Genomic DNA, 21574 nt, shown 5'->3' on the forward strand with positions numbered 1-21574 from the left:
GAAAATATCTACACCGCCTTTTGTATGAACATGGAAATATCTACACCGCCATCTCTATGAACATGGAAATATCTACACCGTTATCTGCATGAACATGGATATATCTACACAGCTATCTGCATATACATGGAAATATCTACACATATTTCTCTATAAATATGGAAATAACTACAGCGCTATCTCTATAAACTTCGAAATATCTACACCACCATCTGTATGAACATGGAAATATCTACACCGCCATCTGTATGAACATGGATATATCTACACCGTCATCTATATTAAGATGGACATATCTACACCGCTATCTGTATAAACATGGAAATATCTGCCCATCTGTATAAACATGGAAATATCCGCACCGCTATCTGTATAAACATGGAAATATCTACACCGCTATCTGTATGTACATGGAAATATCTACACCGCTATCTGTATGAACATGGAAATATCTACACCGCTATCTGTATGAACATGCAAATATCTACACAGCTATCTTTATATCAATGGAAATATCTACACTGCTATCTCTATAAACATGTAAATAACTACACTGCTATCTGTATAAACATGGAAATATCTACACTGCTATCTGCATAAACATGGAAATATCCACACCGCTATCTGTGTAAACATGGAAATATCTACACCGCCATCTGTGTAAACATGAAAATATCTACACCGCCATCCCCATTAACATGGAAATATCTACACCGCCATCTGTATGAACATGGAAATATCTACACCGCCATCTCTATAAACGTGGAAATATCTACACCGCTATCTGTATGAACTTGGAAATATTTACACTGCTCTCGGTATAAAATTGAAATTGTCTACACCACTATCTCTATAAACATGGAAATATCTACACTGCTGTCTGTATAAACATGGAAATATATACACCGCTATCTGTATAAACATGGAAATATCTTCACCGCTATCTGTATAAACATGGAAATATCTACAACGCTGTCTCTATAAACTTGGAAATAACTACACCACTATCTCTGTAAACATGGAAATATCTAGACCGCCATCTGTATAAACATGGAAATATCTACACCACCATCTGTATAAATATGGAAATATCTATACCGCTATCTGCATAAACATGGAAATATCTACACCGCCATCTGTACGAACATGGAAATATCTATACCGCCATCTGTATGAACTTGTATATATCTACACCGACATCAGGATGAACATGGAAATATCTACACCGCTAACTCCATGAACATGGAAATATCTGCACAGCTATCTGAATATACATGGAAATATCTACACAGATTTCTCTATAAATATTGAAATAACTACAGCGCTATCTCTATAAACTTCGAAATATCTACACCGCCATCTGTATGAACATGGAAATATCTACACCGCCATCTGTATGAACATGGAAATATGTACACCGCCATCTGTATGAACATGGAAATATCTACACCGCTATCTGTATGAACTTGGAAATATCTACACTGCTATCTGTATGAACATGCAAATATCTACACAGCTATCTGTATAAAATTGAAATTATCTACACCACAATCTCTATAAACATGGAAATAACTACACTGCTATCTGAATAAACATGGAAATATCTACACCGCCATCTCTATGAACATGGAAATATCTACACCGCCATTTGTATGAACATGGAAATATCTACTCCGCCATCTCAATGAACAAGGAAATATCTACACCGCCATTTGCATGAACATGGAAATATCTACACCGCCATCTGTATGAACATGGAAATATCTTCACCACCATCTGTATGAACATGGATATATCTACACCGGCATCTGGATGAACATGGAAGTATCTACACCGCTATCTGCATGAACATGGAAATATCTACACAGCTATCTGCAAATACATGGGAATATCTACACAGATTTCTCTGTAAATATGGAAATAACTACAGTGCTATCTCTATAAACTTCAAAATATCTACTCCGCCATCTGTATGAACATGGAAATACCTACACTGCCATCTGTATGAACATGGACATATCTACACCGCCATCTTTATTAAGATGGAGATATCTACACCGCTATCTGTATAAACATGGAAATATCTGCCCATCTGTAGAAACATGGAAATATGCGCACCGCTATCTGTATAAACATGGAAATATCTACACCGCTATCTGCATAAACATGGAAATATCCACACCGCTATCTGTGTTTATCACGGAAATGCCTACACCGCTATCTGTGTAAACATGGAAATATCTACACCGCCATCTGTGTAAACATGAAAATATCTACACCGCCATCTCCATAAACATGGAAATATCTACACCGCCATCTGTATGAACATGGAAATATCTACACCGCCATCTTTACGAACATGGAAATATCTACACCGCTATCTGTATGAACATGCAAATATCTACACAGCTATCTGTGTATCAATGGAAATATCTACACTGCTATCTCTATAAACATGGATATAACTACACTGCTATCTGTATAAACATGGAAATATCTTCACCGCCACCTGTATGAACTTGGAAATATCTACACCTCCATCCGTACGAACTTGGAAATATCTACACAGCCATCTGTATGAACATGGAAATATCTACACGGCCATCTGTATGAACATGGAAATATCTACACCGCTAACTGTATGGACATGCAAATATCTACACCGCTATCTGTATGAACATGCAAATATCTACACAGCTATCTGTATAAAATTGAAATTATCTACACCACTATCTCTATAAACATGGAAATAACTACACTGCTATCTGTATAAACATGGAAATATCTACACCGCCATCTCTATAAACGTGGAAATATCTACACTGCTATCTGTATGAACTTGGAAATATCTACACTGCTATCTGTATAAAATTGGAATTGTCTACACCACTATCTCTATAAACATGGAAATATCTACACCGCTGTCTGTATAAACATGGAAATAACTACACCGCTATATGTATAAACATGGAAATATCTTCACCGCTATCTGTATAAACATGGAAATATCTACAACGCTGTCTCTATAAACTTGGAAATAACTACACCACTATCTCTATAAACATGGAAATATCTAGACCGCCGTCTCTATAAACATGGAAATACCTACACCACCATCTGTATAAACATGGAAATATCTATACCGCTATCTGCATAAACATGGAAATATGTACACCGCCATCTCTATGAACATGGAAATATCTACACCGCCATCTATACGAACATGGAAATATCTACACCGCCATCTGTATGAACATGTAAATATCTACACCGCCATCTGTATGAACATGGAAATATCTACTCCGCTAACTGTATGAACAGGGAAATATCTACACCGCTATCTGTATGAACATGGAAATATCTACCCTGTTATCTGTACGAACATGGAAATATCTGCACCGCTATCTGTACGAACATGGAAATAACTACACCGCTATCTGTATGAACATGCAAATATCTACACAGCTATCTGTATATCAATGGAAATATCTACACTGCTATCTCTATAAAGAAGGAAATAACTACACTGCTATCTGTATAAACATGGAAATATCTACACCGCCAGCTGTATGAAGATGGAAATATCTACACCGCCAATTGCATGAACATGGAAATATCTACACCGCCATCCCTATAAACGTGGAAATATCTACACCGCTATCTGTTTGAACTTGTAAATATCTACACTGGTATCTGTATAAAATTGGAATTATCTACACCACTATTTCAATAAACATGGAAATATCTACACCGCTATCTGTATGAACATGGAAATGTCTACACCGCTGTCTGTATGAACATGCAAATATCTACAGAGCTATCTGTATATCAATGGAAATATCTACAATGCTATCTCTATAAACATGGAAATAACTTCACTGCTATCTCTATGAACATGGATATATCTACACCGCCATCTCTATGAACATGGAAATATCTACACCGCCATTTGTATGAACATGGAAATATCTACACCGAAATCTCTATGAACATGGAAATATCTACACCGCCATTTGTATGAACATGGAAATATCTACACCGCCATCTGTATGAACATGGAAATATCTTCACCGCCCTCTGTATGAACATGGAGATATCTACACCGACATCTGGATGAACATGGAAATATCTACACCGCTATCTGCATGAACATGGAAATATCTACACAGTTATCTGCATATACATGGAAATATCTACACAGATTTCTCTATAAATATGGAAATAACTACAGCGCTATCTGTATAAACTTCGAAATATCTACACCACCATCTGTAAGAACATGGAATTATGTACAACGCCATCTGTACAAACTTGGAAATATCTACACCGCCATCTGTATTAAGATGGAAATATCTACACCGCTATCTGAATAAACATGGAAATATCTGCCCAACTATCTGTATAAACATGGAAATATCCGCACCGTTATCTGTATAAACATGGAAATATCTACACCGCTATCTGCATAAACATGGAAATATCCTCACCGCTATCTGTGTAAACATGGAAATGTCTACACCGCTATCTGTGTAAACACGGAAATATCTACACCGCCATCTGTGTAAACAGGAAAATATCTACACCGCCATCTCTATAAACATGGAAATATCCACACCGCCATCTGTATGAACATGGAAATATCTACACCGCCATCTCTATAAACGTGGAAATATCTACACCGCTATCTGTATGAACCTGGAAATATCTACAATGCTATCTGTGTAAATTTGGAATTATCTACACCACTATCTCTATAAACATGGAAATATCTACACTGCTATCTGTATAAGTAGGGAAATATCTACACCGCTATCTGCATAAACATGGAAATATCTTCACCGCTATCTGTATAAACATGGAAATATCTTCACCGCTATCTGTATAAATATTTAACTATCTTCACCGCCATCTGCATAAACACGGAAATATCTACAACGCTGTCTGTATAAACTTGGAAATAACTACACCACTATCTCTATAAACATGGAAATATCTACACTGCTATCTGTATAAACATGGAAATATCTTCACCGCTATCTGTATAAACATGGAAATATCTACACCGCCATCTGTATAAACATGGAAATAGCTATACCGATATCTGCATAAACATATAAATATATACACCGCCATCTCTATGAACATGGAAATATCTACACTGCCATCTGTACGAACATGGAAATATCTACACCGCCGTCTGTATGAACATGTAAATATCTAAACGGCCATCTGTATGAACATGGAAATACCTTCACCGCTAACTGTATGAACATGGAAATATCTACACCGCTATCTATATGAACATGGAAATATCTACACCGTTATCTGTATGAACATGGAAATTTCTACACCGCCATCTGTATGAACATGGAAATATGTACACCGCCATCTGTATGAACATGGAAATATCTACACCGCTATCTGTACGAACATGGAAATATGTACACCGCTATCTGTATGAATATGCAAATATCTACACAGCTATCTGTATATCAATGGAAATACCTTCACTGCTCTCTCTATAAACATGGAAATAACTACACTGCTATCTGTATAAACAGGGAAATATCTACACCGCCACCTGTATGAACATGTAAATATCTACACTGCCATCCGTACGAACACGGAAATATCTACACCACCATCTGTATGAAAATGGAAATATCTACACCGCTATCTGTATGAACATGGAAATATCTACACCGCTATCTGTATGAACATGGAAAAATCTACACCGCTATCTGTATGAACATGGAAATATCTACACCGCTATCTGTATGAACATGCAAATATCCACACAGCTATCTGTATATCAATGGAAATATCTACACTGCTATCTCTATAAACATGGAAAAACAACACTGCTATCTGTATAAACATGGAAACATCTACACTGCTATCTGCATAAACATGGAAATATCCACACCGCTGTCTGTGCAAACATGGAAATGTCTACACCGCTATCTGTGTAAACATGGAAATATCCACACCGCCATCTGTGTAAACATGAAAATATATACACCGCCATCCCCATTAACATGGAAATAACTACACCGCCATCTGTATAAATATGGAAATATCTACACCGCTATCTGCATAAACATGGAAATATCTACACCGCCATCTCTATGAACATGGAAATATCTACACCGCCATCTGTACGAACATGGAAATATCTGTACCGCCATCTGTATGAACATGTAAATATCTACACCGCCATCTGCATGAACATGGAAATATCTACACAGCTAACTGTATGAACATGGAAATATCTACACCGCTATCTGTTCGAATATGGAAATATCTACACCGCCATCTGTATGAACATGAAAATATTTACACCGCCATCTGTATGAACATGGAAATATCTACACAGCTATGTGTATGAACATACAAATATCTACACAGCTATCTGTATAAAATTGAAATTATCTACACCACTATCTCTATAAACATGGAAATAACTACACTGCTATCTGTATAAACATTGACATATCTACACCGCCATCTCTATGAACATGGAAATATCTACACCACCATTTGTATGAACATGGAAATATCTACACCGCCATCTCTATGAACATGGAAATATCTACAGCGCCATTTGTGTGAACATGGAAATATCTACACCGCCATCTGTATGAGCATGGAAATATCTTCACCGCCATCTGTATGAACATGGATATATCTACACCGGCATCTGGATGAACATGGAAATATCTACACCGCTATCTGCATGAACATGGAAATATCTACTCAGCTATCTGCATATACATGGAAATATCTACACATATTTCTCTATAAATATGGAAATAACCACAGCGCTATCTCTATAAACTTCGAAATATCTACACCGCCATCTGTATGAACATGGAAATATCTACACCGCCATCTGTACGAACATGGACATATCTACACCTTCATCTGTATTAAGATGGAAATATCTACACCGCTATCTGTATAAACATGGAAATATCTGCCCATCTGTATAAACATGGAAATATCCGCACCGCTATCTGTATAAACATGGAAATATATACACCGCTATCTGCATAAACATGGAAATATCCACACCGCTATCTGTGTAAACATGGAAATGTCTACACCGCTATCTGTGTAAACATGGAAATATCTACACCGCCATCTCTGTAAACATGAAAATATCTACACCGCCATCTCTGTAAACATGGAAATATCTACACCTCCATCTCTATGAACATGGAAATATCTACACCGCCATCTGTACGACCATGGAAATATCTACGCCGTCATCTGACATGTAAATATCTACACTGCCATCCGTACAAACATGGAAATATCTGCACCACCATATGTACGAACATGGAAATATCTACACCGCCATCTGTATGAACGTGTAAATATCTACACCGCCATCTGTATGAACATTGAAATATCTACACCGCTAACTGTATGAACATGGAAATATCTACACCGCTATCTGTATGAAGATGGAAATATCTAAACCGTTATCAGTATGAACATGGAAATATCTACACCACAATCTGTAAGAACATGGAAATATCTACACCGCTATCTGTACGAACATGGAAATATCTACACCGCTATCTGTATGAACATGCAAATATCTACACAGCTATCTGTATATCAATGGAAATATCTACACGGCTATCTCTATAAAAATGTAAATAACTACACTGCTATCTGTATAAACATGGAAATACCTACACTGCTATCCGCATAAACATGGAAATATCCACACCGCTATCTGTGTAAACATGGAAATGTCTACACCGCTATCTGTGTAAACATGGAAATATCTACACCGCTATGTGTGTAAACATGAAAATACCTACACCGCCATCCCCATTAACATGGAAATATCTACACCGCCATCTGTATGAACATGGAAATATCTACACCGACATCTCTATGAACGTGGAAATATCTACACCGCAATCTGTATGAACTTGGAAATATTTACACTGCTCTCGGTATAAAATTGAAATTATCTACACCACTATCTCTATAAACATGGAAATATCTACACTGCTATCTGTATGAACATGGAAATAACTACACCGCTAACTGTATGAACATGGAAATAGCTACACCGCTATCTGTATGAACATGGAAATATCTACACCGCTAACTGTATGTACATGGAAATATCTACACCGCCATCTGTATGAAAATGGAAATATCTACACCGCCATCTGTATGAACACGAAAATATATACACCGCTATCTGTATAAACATGGAAATATCTTCACCGCTATCCATATAAACATGGAAATATCTACAACGCTGTCTCTATAAACTTGGAAATTACTACACCACTATCTCTGTAAACATGGAAATATCTAGACCGCCACCTCTACAAACATGGAAATGTCTACACCACCATCTGTATAAACATGGAAATATCTATACCGCTATCTGCATAAACATGGAAATATCTTCACCGCTATCTGTATAAACATGGAAATATCTACAACACAATCTCTATAAACTTCAAAATAACTACACCACTGTCTCTATAAACATGGAAATATCTAGACTGCCATCTCTATAAACATGGAAATATCTACAGCACCATCTGTATAAACTTGGAAATATCTCTACCGCTATCTGCATAAACATGGAAATATCTACACCGCCATCTCTATGAACATGGAAATACCTACACCGCTATCTGTATAAACATGGAAATAACTACACCACTATCTCTATAAACATGTGAATAACTACAACGCTATCTGTGTAAACATGGAAATGCCTATAGCGCTATCTGTGTAAACATGGAAATATCTACACCGCTATCTGTGTAAACATGGAAATATCTACACCGCCATCTCAATAAACATGGAAATATATACACCACCATCAGTATACACATGAAATATCTACACCGCCATCTCTATAAATGTGGAAATATCTACACCGCTCTCTGTATGTACATGGAAAGAACTACACCGCCATCCATATGAACATGGAAATATCTACACCGCTATCTGTATGAACATGGAAATATCTACACCGCTATCTGTATGAAAATGGAAATATCTACACCGCTATCTGTATGAACATGGAAATATCTACACCGCCATCTGTATAAACATGGCACTATCTACACATCCATCTGTATAAAGATTTAAATATCTACACAGCTATCTGTACAAACATGGAAATATCTACACCGCTATCGGTATGAACATGGAAATATCTACACCGCTATCTGTATACCAATGGAAATATCTACACTGCTATCTCTATAAACATGGAAATAACTACACTGCTATCTGTACAAACATGGAAATATCTACACCGCGATCCCTATGAACATGGGAATATCTTCACTGCTATCTGTATAAACAAGAAAATATCTACACCGCCATCTCTATAAACATGGAAACAACTACACCACTATCTGCATGAACATGAAAATATCTACAGCGCCATCTGTATAAACATGGAGGCATCTACAACGCTATCTCTATAAACATGGTAATAACTACTCCGCCATCTGAATGAACATGGAAGTATCTACAACGCAATCTGTATGAACATCGAAATATCTACACCGCTATCTGTATGAACATGGAAATATCTACAGCGCTATCTGAACGAACATGGAAATATCAACTCCGCAAGCTCTCTAAACATGGAAATAACTACACCGCTATCTCCATAAACATGAAAATATCTAGACTGCCATCTCCATAAACATGGAAATATATACACTGCCATCTGTATAAACATGGAAATATCTACACCGCCATCTGTATAAACATGGAAATATCTACAAGGCTATCTGTAAAAACATGGAAATATCTACACCCCTATCTGTATAAACCTGAAAATATCTTAACCGCTGTCTGTATGAACATGGAAATATCTACACCGCTATCTTTATAAACGTGGAAATATCTTCACAGATATCTGTATAAACATGGAAATATCTACACCGCTATCTCTATAAACATGGAAATACCTACAACGGAATCTGTGTAAACATGGAAATGTCTACACCGCCATCTGTTTGAACATGGAAATATCCACAGCGCCGTCCCTATAAAGATGGAAATACCTACACCGCTATCTGTATAAACATGGAAATATCTACACCGCTATCTGTATGAACTTGGAAATATCTATACTGCTCTCGGTATAAAATTGAAATTATCTACACCATTATCTCCATAAACATGGAAATATCTACACTGCTATCTGTATAAACATGGAAATATCTACACCGCTATCTGTATAAACATGGAAATATCTACACCGCTATCTGTATGAACATGGAAATATCTACACCGCCATCTGTATGAACATGGAAATAACTACACCGCTATCTGTATGAACATGGAAATATCTACACCGCTATCTGTATGAACATGGAAATATCTACACCGCTATCTGTATGAACATGCAAATATCTACACAGCTATCTGTATATCAATGGAAATATCCACACTGCTATCTCTATAAACATGGAAATAACTACACTGCTATCTGTATAAACATGGAAATATCTACACCGCCTTCTCTATGAACATGGAAATATCTACACCGCCATTTGTATGAACCTGGAAATATCTACAACGCCATTTCTATGAACATGAAAATATCTACACCACCATTTGTATGAACATGGAAATATCTACACCGCCATCTGTATGAACATGGAAATATCTTCACCGCCATCTGTTTGAACATGGATATATGTACACCGGCATCTGCAGGAACATGGAAATATCTAAACCGCTATCTGTATGAACATGGAAATATCTCCACCGCTATCAGTATAAACATGGAAATATCTACACCGCTATCTGTATGAACATGGAAATATCTACATCGCTATCTGTATGTACATGCAAATATCTACACAGCTATCTGTATATCAATGGAAATATCTACACTGCAATCTCTATAAACATGGAAATAACTACACTGCTATCCGTATAAACATGGAAATATCTAAACCGCCATCTCTATGAACGTGGAAATATCTACACCACCATTTGTATGAACATGGAAATATCTACAACACCATCTCTATGAACACGGAAATATCTCCACCGCCATTCGTATGAACATGGAAATATCTACACCGCCATCTGTATGAACATGGAAATATCTTCACCGCCATCTGTATGAACATGGATATATGTACACCGGCATCTGGATGAACATGGAAATATCTCCACCGCCATCTGTATGAACATGTAAATATCTCCACCGCCATCTGTAAGAACATGGAAATATCTACACCGCTAAATGTATGAACATGGAAATGTCTACACCGCTACGGGTATGAACATGGAAATATCTACACCGCTATCTGTATGAACATGGAAATATCTTCACCGCTATCTCTTTGAACATGGAAATATCTACACCGCTATCTGTATGAACATGGAAATGTCTACACCGCCATCTGTATGAACATGTAAATATCTACACCGCCATCTGTATGAACATGGAAATATCTACACCGCTAACTGTATAAAATTGGAATTATCTACACCACTATCTCTATAAACATGGAAATATCTACACTGCTATGTGTATAAACATGGAAATATCTACACCGCTATCTGTATAAACATGGAAATATCTTCACCGCTATCAGTATACACACGGAAATATCTACAACGCTGTCTCTGTAAACTTGGAAATAACTACACCGCTATCTCTATAAACATTCAAATATCTAGACTGCCATCTGTATAAACATGGAAATATCTACACCACCATCTGTATAAACATGGAAATATCTATACCGCTATCTGCATAAACATGGAAATATCTACACCGCCATCTGTATGAACATGGAAATATCTACACCGCTATCTGTGAACATGGAAATATCTACACCGTTATCTGTATGAACATGGAAATATCTACAGCGCTATCTGTATGAACATGCAAATATCTACACAGCTACCTGTATATCAATGGAAATATCTACACTGCTATCTCTATAAACATGGAAATAACTACACTGCTATCTGTATAAACATGGAAATATCTACACCGCCATCTCTATGAACATGGAAATAGCTACACCGCCAACTCTATGAACATGGAAATATCTACACCGCCTTTTGTATGAACGTGGAAATATCTACACCGCCATCTGTATGAACATGGAAATATCTTCACCGCCATCTGTATGAAGATGGATATATCTACACCGGCATCTGGATGAACATGGAAATATCTACACCGCTATCTGTATGAACATGGAAATATCTACACAGCTATCTGCATATACATGGAAATATCTACAGAGTTTTCTTTATAAATTTGGAAATAACTACAGCGCTATCTCTATAAACATCGAAATACCTACTCCGCCATCTGTATGAACATGGAAATATCTACACCGCCATCTGTACGAACATGGACATGTCTACACCGCCATCTGTATTAAGATGGAAATATCTACGCCGCTATCTGTATAAACGTGGAAATATCTACACTGCTATCTGTATAAACATGGAAATAGCTACACCGCTATCTCTATAAACTTGGAAATATCTACACCGCTATGTGTATCAACATGGAAATATCTACACCGCTATATCTGTAAATATGGAAATATCTAAACCACCCTCTGTATAAACATGGAAATATCTACACCGCCATCTCTATAAACATGGAAATATCTTCACCACCATCTGTATGAACACGGAAATATCTACACCGTCATCTCTCTAAAGGTGGAAATATCTAAACCGCTATTTGTATATACTTCGAAATATCTACACTGCTATCTGTAAAAAAATGGAAATATCTACACCGCTATCTCTATAAACATGGAAATATCTACAATGCTATCTGTATAAACAAGGAACTATCTAGACCGCCATCTCTATAAACATGTAAATATCTACACCACTATCTGTATAAACATGGAAATACCTACACCGCTATGTCTATAAACTTGGAAATAACTACACCACTATCTCTATATACGTGGAAATATCTAGACCGCCATCTCTATAAACATGGAAATATCTACACCGCCATCTGTATAAACATGGAAATATCCATACCACCATCTGCATGAACATGGAAATATCTACACCGATATCTCTATGTATATGGAAATATCTACACCGCTATCTGTATGAGCATGGAAATATCTACATCGCTATCTGTATGAACATGGAAATATATACACCGCTATCTGTACGAATATGGAAATATCTACACCGCTATCTGTATGAACATGGAAATATCTACACCGCTATCTGTATGAACATGCAAATATCTACACCGCTATCTGTATCAACATGAAAATACCTGCACCGCTATCTGTATAAACATGGACATATCTACACAGCTATCTGTATAAACATGGAAATAACTACACCGCTATCTGTATAAACATGTAAATAACTACAACGCTATCTGTGTAAACATTGGATTGTCTACGCCGCTATCTGTGTAAACATGGAAATATCTACACCGCTATCTGTATGAACATAGAAATATCTACACCGTTATCTGTATGAACAAGGAAATATCTACACCGCCATCTCTATGAACATGTAAATAACTACGCCGCTATCTGTATGAACATACAAATATCTACACAGCTATCTGTATACCAATGGAAATATCTACACTGCTATTTCCATAAACATGGAAATAACTACACTGCTATCTCTATAAACATGGAAATATCTACACCGCTACCTGTATGAACATGGAAATATCTACACTGCCATCCGTACGAACATGGAGATATCTACACCGCCATCTGTATGAACATGTAAATATCTACACCGCCATCTGTATGAACATGGAAATATCTACACCTCTAACTGTATGAACATGGAAATATCTACACCGCTATTGGTATGAACATGGAAATATCTTCACCGCTATCTCTATGAACATCCAAATATCTACACCGCTATCTGTATGAACATGGAAATATCTACACCGCTATCTGTATGAACATGTAAATATCTTCATCGCTATCTGAATGAACATGCAAATATCTACACAGCTATCTGTATATCAATGGAAATAACTACACTGCTATCTCTATAAACATGGAAATAACAACACTGCTATCTGTATAAACATGGAAATATCTACACTGCCATCTCTATGAACATGGAAATATCTACACCGCCATTTGTATGAACATGGAAATATCTACACCGCCATCTCTATGAACATGGAAATATCTTCACCGCCATTTGTGTGAACATGGAAATATCTACACCGCCATCTGTATGAACATGGATATACCTACACCGGCATCTGGATGAGCATGGAAATATCTACACCGCTATCTGCATGAACATGGAAATATCTACACAGCTATCTGCATATACACGGAAATATCTACACAGATTTCTCTATAAATATGGAAATAACTATAGCACTATCTCTATAAACTTCAAAATATCTCCACCGCCATCTGTATGAACATGGAAATATCTACACCGCCATCTGTACGAACATGGACATATCTACACCGCCATCTGTATTAAGATAGAAATATGTACACCGCTATCTGTATAAACATGGAAATATCTGCACCACTATGTGTATAAACATGGAAATAACCGCACCGCTATCTGTATAAACATGGAAATATCTACACCTCTATCTTCATAAACATGGAAATATCCACACCGCTATCTGTGTAAACATGGAAATGTCTACACCGCTACTGTGTAAACATGGAAATATCTACACCGCCATCTGTGTAAACATGAAAATATCTACACCGCCATCACTATAAACATGGAAATATCTACACCGCCATCTGTATGAACATGGAAATATCTACACCGCCATCTCTATAAACGTGGAAATATCTACACTGCTATCTGTATGAACTTGGAAATATCTACACTGTTATCTGTATAAAATTGGAATTATCTACACCACTATCTCTATAAACATGGAAATATCTACACTGCTATCTGAATAAACATGGAGATATCTACACCGCTATCTGTATAAACATGGAAATATCTTCACCGCTATCTGTATAAACATGGAAATATCTACAACGCTGTCTCTATAAACTTGGAAATTACTACACCGCTATCTCTATAAACATGGAAATATCTAGACTGCCGTCTGTAAAAACATGGAAATATCTACACCACCATCTGTATAAACATGGAAATATCTATACCGCTATCTGCATAAACATGGAAATATCTACACCGCCATCTCTATGAACATGGAAATATCTACACCGCTGTCTCTAAAAACAAGGAAATAACTTCATTGCTATCTGTATAAACATTGATATATCTACACCCCCATCTCTATGAACATGGAAATATCCACACCACCATTTGTATGAACACGGAAATACCGACACCACCATCTCTATGAACATGGAAATATCTACACTGCTAAATGTATGAACATGGAAATGTCTACACCGCTATGGGTATGAACATGGAAATATCTACACCGCTATCTGTATGAACATGGAAATATCTACACCGCCATCTCTATGAACATGGAAATATCTACACCGCCATCTGTACGAACATGGAAATATCTACACCGCCATCTGTATGAACATGTAAATATCTACACCGCCATCTGTATGAACATGGAAATATCTACACCGCTATCTGTACGAACATGGAAATACCTACACCGCTATCTGTATGAACATGCAAATATCTACACAGCTATCTGTATATCAATGGAAATATCTACACTGCTATCTCTACAATCATGGAAATAACTACACTGCTATCTGTATAAGCATGGAAATATCTACACCGCCAACTGTATGAACATGGAAATATCTACACTGCCATTCGTACGAACATGGAAATAACTACACGGCAATCTGTATGAACATGAAAATATCTACACCGCCACCTGTATGAACATGGAAATATCTACACCGCTAACTGTATGAACATGGAAATATCTACACCGCTATCTGTATGAACATGGAAATATCTACACCGCCATCTCTATAAACGTGAAAATATCTACACCGCTATTGGTATGAACTTGGAAATATCTACACTGCTATCTGTATAAAATTGAAATTATCTACACCAGTATCTCTATAAACTTGGAAATATCTACACTGTTATCTGTATAAACATGGAAATGTCTACAACGATATCTGTATAAACATGGAAATGTCTTCACCGCTATCTGTATAAACATGGAAATCCCTACAACGCTGTCTCTATAAACTTGGAAATATCTACACCGCCATCTGTACAAACATGGACATATCTACAAAGCCATCTATATTAAGATGGAAATATCTACACCGCTATCTGTAAGAACATGGAAATATCTACAACGCTATCTGTATGAACATTGAAATATCTACACCGCTATCTGTATGAACATGGAAATATCTACACCGCTATCTGTATAAACATGGGAATAACTACACAGCTATCTGTGTATCAATGTAAATATCTACACTGCTATCTCTATAAACATGGAAATAACTACACTGCTATCTGTATAAACATGGAAATATCTACACCGCCATCTCTAGGAACATGGAAATATCTACAATGCCATTTGTATGAACATGGAAATATCTACACCGCCATCTCTGTGAACATGGAAATATCTACACCACCATCTGTATAAACATGGAAATATCTATACCCCTATCTGCATAAACATGGAAATATCTACACCGCCACCTCTATGAACATGGAAATATCTACACCGCCATCTGTATGAAGATGGAAATATCTACACCGCCATCTGTATGAACATGTAAATATTTACACTGCCATCTGTATGAACATGGAAATATCTACACCGCTATCTGTATGAACATGGAAATATCTACACCGCTATCTGTGTGAACATGGAAATATCTACACCGCTAACTGTATGAACATGGAAATATCTACACCGCTATCTGTGTGAACATGGAAATATCTAAACAGCTCTCTGTATGAACATGGAAATATCTACACCGCTATCTGTATGAACATGGAAATATCTACACCGCTATCTGTATGAACATGGAAATATCTACACCGATATCTGTAAGAACATGCAAATATCTACACAGCTATCTGTATATCAATGGAAATATCTACACTGCTATCTCTATAAACATGGAAATAACTACACTGCTATCTGTATAAACATGGAAATATCTTCACCACTATCTGTATAAACATGGAAATATCTACAGCGCTGTCTCTATAAACTTGGAAATAACTACACCACTCTCTCTGTAAACATGGAAATATCTAGACCGCCATCTCTAGAAACATGGAAATATCTACACCACCATCTGTATAAACATGGAAATAACTATACCTCTATCTGCATAAACATGGAAATATCTACACCGCCATCTCTATGAACATGGAATATCTACACCGCCATCTGAACGAACATGGAAATATCTAGACCGCAATCTGTATGAACATGTAAATATGTACACCGCCATCTGTATGAGCATGGAAATATCTACACCGCTAACTGTATGAACTTGGAAATATCTACACCGCTATCTGTATGAACATGGAAATATCTACACCGTTATCTGTATGAACATCGAAATATCTACACCGCTATCTGTATGAACATGGAAATATCTACACCTCTATCTGTATGAACAAGGAAATATCTGCACCGCTATCTGTATGAACATGCAAATATCTACACAGCTATCTGTATATCAATGGAAATATCTACACTGTTATCTCTATAAACATGGAAATAACTACACTGCTATCTGCATAAACATGGAAATATCTACACCGCCACCTGTATGAACATGGAAATATCTACAATGCCATCCGTACGAACATGGAAATATCTACACCGCCATCTGTATGAAGATGTAAATATCTACACCGCCATCTGTATGAACATGGAAATATATACACCGCTAACTGAATGGACATGGAAATATCCACACCACTATTGGTATGAACATGGAAATATCTATACCGCTATCTGTATGTACATGGAAATATCTACACCGCTATCTGTATGAACATGGAAATATCTACACCGCTATCTGTATGAACATGGAAATATCTACACCGCTATCTGTACGAACATGGAAATATCTACACCGCTATCTGTATGAACATGCAAATATCTACACAGCTATCTGTATATCAAAGGAAATATCTACATTGCTATCTCTATAAACATGGAAATAACGACACTGCTATCTGTATAAACATGGAAATATCTACACCGCAACTTGTATGAACATGGAAATATCTACACTGCCATCCGTACGAACATGGAAATACCTTCACCGCCATCTGTATGAACATATAAATATCTACACCGCCATCTGTATGAACATGGAAATATCTACAATGCTAACTGTATGGACATGGAAATATCTACACCGCTATTGGTATGAACATGGAAATATCTACTCCGCTATCTGCATGAACATGGAAATATCTACACTGCTATCTGTATGAACATGGAAATATCTACACCGCTATCTGTATGAACATGCAAATATCTACACAGCTATCTGTATAAATTTGAAATTATCTACACCACTATCTCTATAAACATGGAAATAACTACACTGCTATCTGTATAAACATGGAAATGTCTACACCGCCATCTCTATGAACATGGAAATATCTACACCGCCATTTGTATGAACATGGAAATATCTACACCGCCATCTCTATGAACATGGAAATATCTACACCGCCATTTGTATGAACATGGAAATATCTACACCGCCATCTGTATGAACATGGAAATATCTTCACCAACAACTGTATGAACATGGACATATCTACACCGCCATCTGGATGATCATAGAAATATGTACACAACTATCTGCATATACATGGAAATATCTACACCGATTTCTCTATAAATATGGAAATAACTACAGCTCTATCTCTATAAACTTCGAAATATCTACACCGCCATCTGTATGAACATGTAAATATCTACACCGCCATCTGTATTAAGATGGAAATATCTACACCGCTATCTGTATAAACATGGAAATATCTGCCCATCTGTATAAACATGGAAATATCCGCACCGCCATCTGTATAAACATGGAAATATCTACACCGCTATCTGCATAAACATGGAAATATCCACACCGCTATCTGTGTAAACATGGAAATGTCTACACCGCTATCTGTGTAAACATGAAAATATCTTCACCCCAATCTGTGTAAACATGAAAATATCTACACCGCCTTCTCTATAAACATGGAAACATCTACACCACCATCAGTATGAACATGGAAATATGCACACCGCCATCTCTATAAACTTGGAAATATCTACACCGCTATCTGTATGAACGTGGAAATATCTACACTGCTGTCTGCATAAAATTGAAATTATCTACAACCCTATTTCTTTAAACATGGAAATAACTACACAGTTATCTGTATAAACATGAAAATATCTACACCACTATCTGTATAAACATGGAAATATCTTCACCGCTATCTGTATAAACATGGAAATATCTACAACGCTGTCTCTATCAACTTGGAAATAACTACACAACTATCTCTATAAACATTGAAGTATCTAGACCGCCATCTCTATAAACATGGAAATACCTACACCACCATCTGTATAAACATGGAAATATCTATACCGATATCTGCATAAACATGGAAATATCTACACCGCCATCTCTATGAACATGGAAATATCTACACCGCCAACTGTACGAACATGGAAATATCTACACCGCTATCTGTATGAACATGCAAATATCTACACAGCTCTCTGTATATCAGTGGAAATATCTACACTGCTATCTCTATAAACATGGAAATAACTACACTACTATCTGTATAAACATGGAAATATCTACACCGCCACCTGTATGAACATGGAAATGTCTACACTGCCATCCATACGAACATGGAAATATCTACACCGCCATCTCTATGAACATGGAAATATCTACACCGCCATTTGTATGAACATGGAAATATCTACACCGCCATCAGTATGAACATGGAAATATCTACACCGCCATCTCTATAAATGTGGAAATATCTACATCGCTCTCTGTATGAACTTGGAAATATCTACACTGCTCTCGGTATAAAATTGAAATTATCTACAACACTATCTCTATAAACATGGAAATATCTACACTGCTATCTGTATAAACATGGAAATATCTACACCGCTATCTGTATAAACATGGAAATATCTTCACCGCTATCTGTATAAACATGGAAATATCTAGACCGCCATCTCTATAAACATTGAAATATCTACACCACCATCTGTATAAACATGGAAATATCTATACCGCTATCTGCATAAACATGGAAATATCTACACAGCCATCTCTATGAACATGGAAATATCTACACCGCCATCTGTGCGAACATGGAAATATCTACACCGCCATCTGTATGAACATGGAAATATCAACACCGCCATCTGTATGAACATGGAAATATCTACACCGCTAACTGTATCATAATGGAAATATCTACACCGCTATCTGTATGAACATGGAAATATCTTCACCGTTATCTGCATGAACATGGAAATATCTACACCGCTATCTGTATGAACATGCAAATATATACACAGCAATCTGTATAAAATTGAAATTATCTACACCACTATCTCTATAAACATGGAAATAACTACACTGCTATCTGTATAAACATGGAAATATCTACAACGCCACCTGTATGAACATGGAAATATCTAAACCGCCATCCGTACGAACATGGAAATACGTACACCGCCACCTGTATGAACATGGAAATATCTACACTGCCATCCGTACGAACATGGAATTATCTACACCGCCATCTGTATGAATATGGAAATATCTACAACGCTAACTGTATGGACATGGAAATATCTACACTGCCATTGGTATGAACATGGAAATATCTACACCGCTATCTGCATGAACATGGAAATATTTACACTGCTATCTGTATGAACATGGAAATATCTACACTGCTGTCTGTATGAACATGGAAATATCTACACCGCTATCTGTATGAACATGCAAATATCTACACAGCAATCTGTATAAAATTGAAATTATCTACACCACTATCTCTATAAACATGGAAATAACTACGCTGCTATCTGTATAAACATGGAAATATCTACACGGCCATCTCAATGAACATGGAAATATCTACACAGCCATTTGTATGAACATGGAAATATCTACACCGCCATCTCTATGAACATGGAAATATCTACACCGTCATTTGTATGAACATGGAAATATCTATACTGCCATCTGTATGAACTTGGAAATATCTTCACCGCCATCTGTATGAACATGGATATATCTACACCACTATCTGCATGAACATGGAAATATCTACACAGCTATCTGCATATACATGGAAATATCTACAAAGATTTCTCTATAAATATGGAAATAACTACAGCGCTATCTCCATAAACTTCGAAATATCTACACCGCCATCTGTATGAACATGGAAATATCTGCACCGCCATCTGTACAAACATGGACATATCTACACCGCCATCTGTATTAAGATGGAAATATCTACACCGTTATCTGTATAAACATGGAAATATCTGCCCAACTATCTGTATAAACAT

Source organism: Gorilla gorilla, chromosome 15 (genome assembly GCF_029281585.2).
Source record: "Gorilla gorilla gorilla isolate KB3781 chromosome 15, NHGRI_mGorGor1-v2.1_pri, whole genome shotgun sequence".
Lineage (NCBI taxonomy): Eukaryota > Metazoa > Chordata > Mammalia > Primates > Hominidae > Gorilla > Gorilla gorilla.